Source organism: Thunnus maccoyii, chromosome 5 (assembly GCF_910596095.1).
Source record: "Thunnus maccoyii chromosome 5, fThuMac1.1, whole genome shotgun sequence".
NCBI classification, from domain to species: domain Eukaryota; kingdom Metazoa; phylum Chordata; class Actinopteri; order Scombriformes; family Scombridae; genus Thunnus; species Thunnus maccoyii.
Window position 1 is genome coordinate 24,305,284 of NC_056537.1, and position 9,771 is coordinate 24,315,054.

Sequence of the window (9,771 nt, forward strand, 5' to 3'; positions counted from 1 at the left end):
CTGCCCTGACTAGTTCTCTGCAGCCTTGTCAAATAATTTAAGCAGAGTTCATTCCAGTCCAATTCCCCAACATATGACTTTAAAGGAGAGTTGCAGGAGGGTCGTTTGAGTGACATGAATAGAGGTGTGACTATGGAAATCCCTGATAAAAGGGTGTGAAAATGGGTTTACAAGTACCAGATAAGTGGTGCAACACCCCTCCACCCTATTTCTCTTTGTTCTTGGATGATCTGCCGCATAATGACATACAGTAGACGGTCTCCTTTGGACCTAATTCGAACCATTTGTTCTAATGTTCTCAAATGAGATTGTCCTCTATCGGTAGATAAGTCAGGCTCTGGGGGTTTACATTTAAAGTGACCATGTCCTTTCCAGCTTTTCAGTGTTTTATGATGGTTTTTCCAAAAGGTTTGTCACACAGTAAAATCATAAACAACAGAAAAACACAGGTCTCCTTGGGATCAAGTGAGGTCCTACTGCTTCTTGTTTACGGAGTGTGAAGATCAGAGTGTGCCAGAAAGGTGAGGCTCTTAATAATGTATAATCAGATTATATGACAGTTAATATGTATATCAGTATTAACATTTTTTTCCTTTGTCAACACTTTGGAATAAGATCAAATTTGGGGCTTAGGAAATGTGTTAAACTTAATGTGTTTAGAAAACCAAAAAAGAAGAAGAAGAAAAACAACATAATTTTATGTCCTGATCTGGAAAAAGGGGTGCAAACAAATTAGAAGCCTGTCATTATGTTGTGTTTGCTTGACATATTCATGAGCGACATAATTCCCAGAAGTCTTTAAATGTGCCTTTGATATAACACTGAATAATCAATTCTTGCAAGCCCTGAAAGTGAGATGGCCACTATTTCTCGCGTGGTGTGAATCAAAAAGTCTGTTTGCTGATGATGTGAAAGTCATTTGTATTGCCGTAATTATTGAGTATCTTGACTAAAATAAGCAATTTCTCAAACAGGATGTTATACAACATAAGTATTTAGCTGATTAGAGTCAGCACCTTTTTTATAAAGTAAAAACAATCAACGATAAGAGGCCAATAAATCTTAAGAGGTCTGATAACACTGTGAAGAAAGTGTTGAGGGTTCAAAGATTTCAAGTGGACAACACAGTTCTCTGCAGACTTTACAAAGGTTAGATTAGATAAGTGAGGATTGTTGTGGAAATTTTCTCTCGAGAAAGAAGGCACATGGAGACATAAAGAAAGCATTAAACATTGTTACTTGTTGAAGCAGTTGTAAACACTGTACAATCCATCACATCATCAGTAACAATTATACAAATGTCCAAACACAAACAAAAATACAATCTTCTTGTATTTTTGGAGAGAAAGCATGTTGTTCAGCTGGCCCTTTCCCTAAAGCCAGCCCTTTCTCTAAAGATTGTGAACTCAAACTAGACAGCTTTATACCTCTCCAGAAGCAAAGCTAAAAACAGTCTGGTCCCTAAATGGACACTTCCACAAACCATTACACCTTCTTACAAACAAGTATGGTCTCTAAAACAGTAGGCTTAAGACAAAGATATCTCTAGCTAACCCCAGAGGTCAGCAAGCAACCCTCAGATAGAAACAGGTTCAAGAGTTCAACTAGCCTAGGAGTAGGATTTCTTCACCAACATGTGTCCCCAAAATGACGATGACATTACATCACATTCAGTTGATGACAAACATTGACTCCTTAGTTTGAAAACATTTGTAACATATATAGAAAAGATTTATAAAATGATAACCTACTATTCAATTTTCTTTCACATTCCCTCCTTTTATCATTTGATAATCCTTTGTGCATATCAGAACTCAAGAGATCCCAAACTCAATACATTTTCCTTGAAACCTAAACACCTAAACACTTAATCATCATTACATTGCAACAAAAACACTACATCTGATGTAAAATTAAACCTCTTGCAACACATTCCAAAAAGGTAAACATGACATGCCCTTTTGACAACCCACAAATCCTTGACTCTTCTTACATTAAGACATTCTCAAACATGAAACTGCATGTATTATACAACACTCAGTGTACAATAACTAGATGAAAAGTGTCCCATGATGATGAACAATGTCCCTTGCTCTGATGTTTCTCCTTGTCCCAGAGTCATATACCTGGGTTCGATAGTGACGATCTTACCAAACCTCTCAACACTGTCCCAGAAACTTGATTTTGCTCGTCCCAGCCTTGTGAGAACAACTCTTGCAGTCAGAGTTCAAGCAGGCTCTTCTCAGAACCAGTCTTGCTCAGACCCTTGCAGCCACTAGCTTATAGCAAGTGTTAAATCGAGTCCTTTTGTCCTTGTATTACACCAGGCTTATCCACACGACCCTCCTGGTCCTTTCTGTGGCTTTCTCACAGCCCTGGTGCCCCGAAGCAGCTTCAGTTTTGCTGTCCAAACTCAGTTCAGTGTCGTTCATGACCACATGCCTTCATGTGAAGGAGTTGGGGGAACTGCTGCACAGGGTTATTTTAGACCCTGCCTGTGTGTAGGCCTCTCTGCTTACTCTGTCCCACAAAACCTTTCAAAGTGACTTGACACTCGATGACATCTTCAACAGTCCCATTTCATCCAACCAAACTGTCCAAAGCTCAAACACAGTCAATTAATAACAACATCACAGTTGAAACACGACTTAAAGACAGTTGAAACGGGTGTGGGCCAAAGCTACAGCATGTAATGTCTACCCTTTTAACACACATCATGTTTAACCGTGCAATGCAACAACAAAACAGTCATACACAAATTCTATATCAGAGTTGTAGGTCTCTTCAGTTCCTCACTGATTCCCTCCTGTGTTCCATAATCTAAGCACATCTCCATCATCAGAAAGAGCCTAATCATGTGATGCATCAATAAAACAAACCCTTGTACAACCACTTAAACACAAACAATATTCAATAACTTTGGTTTCTTACTTAAGACCTATTTTTTATCTCAGATTCCTAAGAGAAGCATGTTGTAGACTCCCATATTGAGGAAATCCTGAATTCTTATGCCACTTTGGCAACAGAGCCATCATAACTCACTTTTCTTTTCTTTTTTCCTTTTTTTTTAAAATGTTTTTTCCACTTTTCCTTTACTCTCCCGAGTTTAACAACTTATTGCTAACATTTGCTTTGGAAAGTTAAATCTTTTCTGAACTCTCCTCTCATTAACTTCTTTGCAGGTAGGAGCTGCAGACACATACCCGCACAGCAAAATGCAGTAACTCAAACAAAGAAAAACAGTACTGTACAGCACGGACTCGAACCGTACTAAGCGCTTCTTAACAATTTACGCAGGCTCACATATTGATAGAACTCTGATCTCACCTCGTATTTTAGGCCTTTTTGGGGACTCTAACCCCTTTTATTTCTATGGCTTTTGGTTACGCAGGCTCACATATTGATGGAACTCTGATCTCACCTCGTATTGTACGCAGGCTCACGTTTGTTGTTCCCGATCTTACCTCGCACTTTTAGCCCAGGGGACTCTAACCCCTATTAGCTTTTATCAAGGACTCTAACCTTGAAAGGGACCCTGGCAGCGGACTCTAACCCTGCCTCTTTTCTGTGCACTTTTTAGGCAAGAGAACACTTTTCTCTCACTTTAGGCAAATTCCCTAGGAATTCCCTCTCTAAGCTTAGAGTATCTATGACGCCATTAAAACTTCAACAACCACCAATGCATGCCTTCGAACTAAACTCCCTTCTTTTTCCCTAAGAATTTTGGAAGCGAATAACAAATGCAATTTCCACAGAATTAATCACAATTACCAACAAACCAAAGATTGCTCACCACTGTCCCCATTTCCTGGAAGGTGACCCCAGCCTTCTCGCAAAAAGACCCTAACTTACATAGGTCCCCGAGGTTTCTGCAATCTCCTAGGATCGGTCCTGGCCACTGGACAGGTCAACTCTTCCAGGAAAAAGGCCAGTGGGTTAGCATCCCGGACGAGCCCCCAAATGTTGTGGAAATTTTCTCTCGAGAAAGAAGGCACATGGAGACATAAAGAAAGCATTAAACATTGTTACTTGTTGAAGCAGTTGTAAACACTGTACAATCCATCACATCATCAGTAACAATTATACAAATGTCCAAACACAAACAAAAATACAATCATCTTGTATTTTTGGAGAGAAAGCATGTTGTTCAGCTGGCCCTTTCCCTAAAGCCAGCCCTTTCTCTAAAGATTGTGAACTCAAACTAGACAGCTTTATACCTCTCCAGAAGCAAAGCTAAAAACAGTCTGGTCCCTAAATGGACACTTCCACAAACCATTACACCTTCTTACAAACAAGTATGGTCTCTAAAACAGTAGGCTTAAGACAAAGATATCTCTAGCTAACCCCAGAGGTCAGCAAGCAACCCTCAGATAGAAACAGGTTCAAGAGTTCAACTAGCCTAGGAGTAGGATTTCTTCACCAACATGTGTCCCCAAAATGACGATGACATTACATCACATTCAGTTGATGACAAACATTGACTCCTTAGTTTGAAAACATTTGTAACATATATAGAAAAGATTTATAAAATGATAACCTACTATTCAATTTTCTTTCACAGGATATCACAAGGTCACATGAACCAGAATCCTTTGAGGGCCACCACACTTTGAGGTACAACAAAATTACTCTTACTAAAGACCCTCTTTGTGTGATAGAAGCTTATTTGTTGATAAAATCTTTTATCAGGGATCAGTGGTTCCTAAAATCTTATTTTACGGAAGTCAGAAACAGAAGGAAAATTTGGTTTTCATACAACATAAAACATGTATAATATGTAAAATGATGTGTCAATGCTTTCTGCCACACAAACTTATGCTCTTTGCTTACTACGATAAAAAACACACACCTCTATAAAAGTACAGATACAGACACATGAGTCCAGTGATTTTTTGTCAAAACTGAGCAGTTTCAACACTGAAAAATACAAAAACAATCTCAAGATTCAAGATGTTTATTGTCACTCCGGTTGTGTGAAATACTTTGGCTGAGAGGCTCCATTACAGGAAAACAGTAAATAAATATAATGACATATAAAATATAATAGAAAATAAATAAATAAATAAACACACACACACACACACACACACATATATATATATACAGTGAGCTATCTTAGGTAAAATACAAAACATGCTCTGAACGGCCGGCCTCCTCTTCCGTTATCCGTTATCTCTACACACACACAGTTCATTATCATACTCTCAATGGACAGTGCAGCTGGCCTCCTTTTCCTATCTCTACAAACACACAGTCTGTCATTGTACTTTCAACAGACAGGTGTGGCTGGCCTCTATTATCTCTACAAAGTAGTAACACCCATACACAAGGTCATAGAACATCACCAAAGTAAATATAAGTGGCAAAGTATCGGGATAAGCATGACATATTGTATTTAAGTATACATATTGTATTTTTCCATTGCAAATGTACAATCATTGGTCAGAATATTGCACAGAGGTTAGATTGCACTTTGTGTGTGAGGGAAAAAAACTGTTCCTCAGGCTCTCTATGGTGCGTGGTTGAAGTGCCTAAGGATTTGGGGCCTCAGACCTAATTTTTTTAGTCTCCTGAGGCCGTGTAGACGCTGTTGGGCCTTTTTAACAACAGTGGTGGTATGGCTAGCCCATGTCAAGTCCTTGTGAATGTTTACCTCCAGGTATTTGGAAATGTCCACCTTCTCCACCACTGTGCTGTTGATGGTGAATGGGAGAGGAGTGACCCCTCCTGCCTGTAATCCACATTGACCTCCTTGGTCTTGGGTCCTGTTCACACTTGGCATTAAAATGCATCTTGGGTGATCCGATCAGAAGTGGAAGGCTCTAAGTACAGGTGTGAATGGCACTCAAGACGCATTGAGGACACATTGAGATCCGATTGCTCAGACCACACTCGGAGGTGGCGCCAGATATGGCCTCAGGGTCATTGTGACCCTCAACCCTGTGTCCCATTATCTTCCTGTTTTGCAAGTTGTCTCTTCCAAACATAGCCCTCTATTCATCTCATTTACTCAAACTTAACAGCTTGCATCCGTCACGGATATAGATTGCACAATATTTCCACCAATTTTGAGCAGCTTACATCCTCTCAGACTGCACAATATTTTCAAAGATTCTGAACAGTCATAGGTAAACACTGAGGAGGAAATCTTACTCATCCCCTGTGTGTTCCCTTCAAGTTGAGAAAAGAGAAATGCCACTCTGTTTATGAAGGCAACAACTTCTGATCAACTACTGGATAAATATGAGAGGTCATGGAGATAGTCACCCAATCAAAAAAGTGCTTCGAACCTGCTGGGAAAGGGAAACAACACCAAAGTCAAGTTTTGGCTGGACAGGAGATGCAGCAGCAAAGGACTTAGCAGTATTTGAGACGGACTTTTGTCCAATTGTGTCATGGCCAATGATCCCTGTGTGGATACTAGAAGCTATTGTGGTAGATCTGGAATTGCTTCAAATTTAGTCAAGAAATAGAAATGCAGATATAGTGAGTGAGTTTTATTGTTACACGGATTATAAGTATACAGACTATGTGCATGTTTTTACTGATGGATCAAAGGATCCAACAACAGATTAAAGGTTCTGCAGTTGCAGCTCAAAGTCACAAGGTTGAAATATGCGAACACACTTCAGATTTGTGCATACACTTCAGAACTGTGTATACAGTTGAATTGTACACCATTTTTATGGCTTCAGAATCTCTGTGAACGTTGTCAATTACCAGAAACTGTGGAACATGTGATCATCGGCTGCAAATATGTATCAGAGAGAAAGGTAATGATGGAGGAAATTAAAGGATTAGAGCTAACAGGAGCAGGGTTAAAGAACATACTGGAGTATGGTGATAGTGGACATGGCAGAAGATGCTTGGTTAGACACCTATAAAGAATTGGACTTAAGGAAAAAGTGTGACATCTGTTATCTGGGTGTGACGCAAGAGGAATAAATCAAAGGACATTTATATTGTGAACAAAAGTCGCAAAGATCAATTCAGACTGGGAAGCTCCAAAGATAAATTATAGTCTTCACATTGTATATGGCCTGTCTAGTCAGGCAATAACTATATAGTGACAGATGTGGTGTAGTCATATAAATTATACTTGAAAGGATGGATGTGTGATGATGTATCGTTCAAAGGAAGAGCTGGCGAAGTTCTTATTTTGAAGACGTTTATTAGACGATGGCCATCGGGTCCATTCCATGTACAAAGATGGTCTGGGCACCGTACCACTGTCGGTGCATAACTTATATAGGGTTACACATCTGTATCTTATCACATGAATAACATAGGTTCTCCATGGGCATTAATTCAGTTGGGAGCCATCCATCAAGTGATTGACAGCTACCTTACAACATATTATGTATCATAACATATCACATCTGGAACAGCTCCAATCTTGACCATGGACCCATTGTTTGTATCTAAAAGGCCCCCCAGAAGGGCTATACCATATTACATAAGGTGACATGCAGACTATGAAATATTTCTGTCACATGTCCACCACCCAAAATCAGTAAAGTATATAGGGTCAGATAAAAGTCATACTAACAATACTCATAGATTATATTACTTATAAATGACTTTGTAATGTCTGATCAGCAAAAAAACCAACAGATGAGGTACTGACACATTCAGAAAAGAAATCTATTATTTAGTCAGAGTTCAGGGTCAGCATCAAAATCTGACAGTCGTTAAGCTGGTGCTGAGTGAATCACCTGATGGTGAAATAGCCAAAGGCATTCGGATGTTAACCCCCTTCAGTTCTAATGTATGGATGAAAGGTCAAATGTCGAAGCCGTCACATGAGCATAACAGAGATGTCTAGTGTGTGCTGATGCCCTGTGGCGCTTCTGCTTCCTCTAACATCCCAGTAGAGGAGGATCTTCAAGACAACCCCTGAGTCACAGCACGCACAGGAGCCATTCTTTAGTAAAAGCCTGTGTGTTAAAAATGCTTTGAAATAAAAACTGAACAGCTCCTCGGTTACAATTAGAGTATTATAGTAGTAGTATTAGAGTAGGGACTGAAAACTTTTCCGCTCGTGTCTAAAACCTAAATAAAGGTCTATATTTGTTTGTGTGTGTGTGTGTGTGTTACTAAGATTAATGATGTCTTAAAGGGTATCACTGGAAGTGTTATCTCCCTCTGACAGTAAAAAGTCTTATTAAAATCACAACAGAAAACTTCCCTCATGAGTTTCTAATTACAATGTCAGCATTCTCCCAACTTTCTGAGCTCCTCATGCCTGCTGGTGACTCAAGCTGGTTGACAGAGTGGAGGGGAGGGGGGCTGACACAGAAAGTAATTAGACAGATGAGTCTGTTGCCTGCATGTGCACTCTGTCTTCTGCCCTCCCCCTTCCTTTATCTTCTGTAAGTGTTATCCACTGGGGAGCCCTGCTGCCTCCTCCTGTTTCACATCTTACAACTACCTTTGAAATACAAGTCTTTTTAAGGGAAACAGCCTATTTTGTTCTGTTTTGTGGTGACATTTTTATTAGTGTGCAGATCTCAGGGGAAAAGCAATTTCAGCTCAGTGTATTGTGCCAAAACTTTCTAATAGAGGTGGGCTTTCATATCACAGATGAGAAACAAAGACTATCTGTCTCTCTCTCTCTCTGTAACACACACACACGCACACACACCCACACACACATGTTAAAGTAATGAAAGATCAAATGGCTGGCTTATCATTTTAATACAAAATTGTTAAAGTAAAATAATTACTTTTTACCTTATTACTGTGTGTCTTATTAGAAAGGAATGTTCTTTTGTTATTGTTTGAGGTCCACTGGTCTCCCTCATCCTGACTCATGCCCAAAAAAGGTAATGACTGTCATCCAAGATGCATGTGCATGCAGATTGCCATTGCTGTTTGCTATTGGCTGTAATCTATAAACTGATATGATTTGACCAATCACCGATCATTTCGTCGTCTTTAAAGTCGATAAAAATGTTAGTTTGGCTCTGTATAGTGAAACGGGGGAATGATTTGCCTTGTGTGAGTTCTGTCTCCTTATCGATCAATAACAATTTCATTAATCTTCAAGTCAGTGTCTGTTCTTTTATTTCTGTGTCTGAGCAAGTGTTTTAGCAACAAATCCATGACACACACACACACACACACACACACACACACACACATATACATACTGCTCCAGTGGGACTCTGCTTCCATCTGACAACTTAAACTCTAAATGGTTTTGTTTTCTCCAGATGGGCCAATAAATCTTCAGATCCCTCATAACATTATTTAGTTTTAAATTAAATAAAGTACTTCAAAACTGAAGAAAAACACTAAACCAGGCAGAGTTCAGTGCAACATTTGATTTTTTGTGTATTCAGCAAGATACAAGTAAACCAAGGCTGGTTCATGAAGCAGACACCCAAAACTGAAGAAACCACGGTATTATATGTCCTGGAAAGAACCTCCCAGTGTGGAGCCTATTCGCCGAGGTTCCTCCCATTGGGCAATTTTAGGGACTTTCCACTATCATTTCCTGTTCTTTCCACAAATTTGGTAATTTGACAATAACGACTTTATAGGATAGGCAATAAGCCAATATAGCCTTTGTCTTCCACCATTATTTCCTAATCAGTTTCTACAGTCAAAATAAAAAAGAAGCATAAAGGCCTTTATTGTGTTATGGAATTTTCTATCTTCAGGGGCTACAAATTGGGTTTCACTGGGTCAAGCATGGGCCTTGAGGTCACAGTGAAGGCAGCAGTAAATCTCAGCAGAAATATACACTGTCTCCTCTCCTTGAGACAC